The sequence below is a fragment of the Haemaphysalis longicornis genome, unplaced genomic scaffold (genome assembly GCF_048455015.1).
Source record: "Haemaphysalis longicornis isolate Haplotype H1 unplaced genomic scaffold, Haemaphysalis longicornis Haplotype H1 scaffold_8, whole genome shotgun sequence".
Lineage (NCBI taxonomy): Eukaryota > Metazoa > Arthropoda > Arachnida > Ixodida > Ixodidae > Haemaphysalis > Haemaphysalis longicornis.
In genome coordinates this window covers 92915431-92918666 of record NW_027526445.1, presented here as the reverse complement: position 1 = coordinate 92918666, position 3236 = coordinate 92915431, and positions in this window count along the sequence as shown.

Here is a 3236-nt window from a genome sequence, read left to right as displayed (position 1 = left end):
GGTCAAGCCGCTGTTGTAAAAATAGTTGATTTAGTCAGAGCATGAAAGTATTGTCTTAACAGAAATTGCCTAAAAGCGGCACTTTCATCTTTGGGAAATTCAACCCACCAAAGTATGTGCCTACCGCCCCCCCCCCTCCTTCCTTGTTTATTACAGGTAAGCCGCCCCACAGAAGATATCATGACCTGGAAAATAAATCTATTCCAGCTCTGCAAAGAAATGGATATTTGCTGTATTCGACAGTAGAAGAGGCACGGCAATTAAAGGAACGACCATTTGTGTGCACTGTTGAATAAATTAATTTTGGTGTAAACTGACGCTGATAATTAAGCCAGGCGGCGCTGAAGGCTGGACGGCTGTTGGTTTCGTGCGGGCTCACTTTGACGTTGGTGCAGTGGACTCAAAATGGTGGGTTTGTGCTGCTGGACAGCGCGATTGACTCATCTGCTTGCGCTGCATGCTGTGGTCGTCCACCGGCCTCAGTACAGGTAAGGTACTGTAGCTGAACGACAATGCCCATAGCACGGCCGAATTTTCGCCAGCTTTAGTCCGGCTGGAGTCCGACAACCGCATCTCGGCTGTCCTCCGGTGGCCGTACTTCGGCCGCACACGGGTGGCTTTGGGATGGCCGGAGCCCTACGGCTGGAATCGGGCCGTATGAACGTAAGCCGGTCGACTGGCCGACGGACAATGCCCGTTGGACAGTGATGGGAGTACTGCCGTGTAAGGCCAAAACGCCCACATTTGGACATGGTCCGAACATAGTTGCCGGAGAAAGGCCGGGCAGAAAATCACCGGCGAAAGTACACCGGCTTGAGTAAGGCCCAACAGTCCTGTGCTGCCTGGGCACGCCACGCCCGCCGGTTTCGTCGACGCATTAGCTCGAGGCTATTCGCCCCCTAAGGAAATGGAGACCATTGGAAACATCGACCCGGCAGCGATGTTGGACCCGAGACGACGGTGGTTCACCAAAATAAGTGGCCTTAAAGGGTGTCGAGCAAGCGGCCGCCACGCAGGAGCTCAACCGGTGCCATGTCAAGGACTTCACCACCAAAGAAAGGCAAGGGCGCGCAAAAGCGCAAGTTTGTGGCTATTCTCCTTATAGTAATAGTGCGAAAAAAATGCTGCACTATTTTCTTGGTGATAAACGTAGAAGAGGCTAAGCTCGTGCACAGGTAGGCTCAACTTTGTGCCCTGCTTTATGGGATTTTATGACTGTCTATTTAGACACACGTGTTATGTTAAATTTGCCACAAGAACAGAGCCTTGTGAATGACGAAGCCTGGATGTTAATTTAGTTGTGGTGTTTGAAGGTGAGCTTAGCTACTCTTCGGAAAAAACTCATTTGTTTAAACATAATCGCCGGCATCCTAGCAAACACGGATTTCATCGGGTTTTTCTTGCTCAATGCAGCTTGTTGAGTTCACGCACGATTTGGCTCTAGCAATAGAAAATAATAAAGTAGTTGACTGTATTTTCTTGTACTGCAAAAAAGCACTTGGAGGTGGTCCATGGCAGCTTCTTGTTAGTACATTGCGGGCTATAAACAATTAATCGGGTATTGCATGTATAGCCGAGTATATATCTCTAAGACAGCAGACAGTCGCTCCCAATGGTGGTTCATCCGGATAGGTTCCCGTGACCTCAGGAATTCCCCAAGGGTCAGTTGCGGGTCCTCTTTTGTTTCTCTTATATATAAATGTTATTACTATTATCCTCAAAGCTTTGTTCAAAATGTTCGCGAATGAATGTGTTGTTTACAGGACTATAGCGAATGAACGTGATTCCTTATACCTGCACCATGATTCTAATTTATTAACATCCTGGTGTGCTGATTCAGAAAAGTCGTTGAATGTTAAAACGTGTGTTAACGTCACCTTTACAAGAAAACGTTCATTCCAATTGAATACGTATACCGTAAATTACACTGCTTCAGGAATGGCTGGGGGATACAAATAACTAGGAGTTTATTTAACCAGAGGTTACAGGTTAAATAGGCACGTTCACAGCACGAAAGTTACGGCTGCACGTGTTTCTGAGATAAACTTTCAGCGAACCTCCACCTAGCTTAAAGAACCCCCGTATTTTAGTCATGTGCGCTCAATGCTGGAGCACGCATGTGTTTTCTGGGATCCCTACACCAAAGAGCTGATTGATATGCTCGAAAACATACAGAATAGGGCAGTGCGATTCGTATTAGGTAATTGGCACTGTCAACTTAGCATGAGGGAAAGTAAAAGTAAACTTCAATGGTAAGACGGGAAAAATCATAGACGAAACCGTAGTTTCAAATTTTTTCGTAATATCTATTATACAAAAACTAGAATAAAAGGGGAGAACTATATCCAAGCGCCATTATACATATCCCCAAGTGGGACCGCTAGCTTAAAGCAAACTATTAACTTTCCTTTAAAGGTGACGCCTTGCGCGATTCATTTTATGTTAGATCAATACGAGAGTGCAATTATCCTCCACGTTTTATTGTATATACTGTTTATAATGACGGTTTTCTCCGGGCTTTGTGGAAATATTTTATTTGGTCTCATATTTGATGCTTAGTGTTATGTATCTCCCTCCTGTAATGCATGCAAAGGCAAGCAAGTACCAAATAAATAAATAAATAAATAAATAAATAAATAAATAAATAAATAAATAAATAAATAAATAAATAAATAAATAAATAAATAAATAAATAAATAAATAAATAAATAAATAAACAAACTTGCGGAGCCGCAAGTTCGCCTCCGACGGGTTCAGAACTTTACGCATTCAAACTTGACCAATGAAATATTTATTGTTTTTTTCGTTGCAGTATGCAAGGTTTGTAGTATGAATACTGCCATTGCTATGTTATTGGCTTAAAACAATTTATGAAAATCTAGTCTTACGCCTTTCCTTGCGTGAACACAGAGGGATACAACTGCAGCCACCTGAAGCAAGGCGTAATTCGCAACGCGTGTGGAATTTTTTTTACCGTAGTACGACATCAGAGGAAAATTAAGTTCTTTGGGCTATTATTGTGTGCACGTAACTCGTGAAAACAACATTAAAAATAGATTGAAAATGAAAGCACTTGTTCAATCTCTCCTAGGATCAGCCCTGTGAAAGATAACCAGAAAAGTTGATCCAGCAGAAACTTTCTTTTCAAGAAAAATGGGCAAATACTGGACATTCTTTTGTGTGTGAAGGAAATTATATTGAATGCTCCTCAGTTTTTGTGGAGTACGAAAACCCTT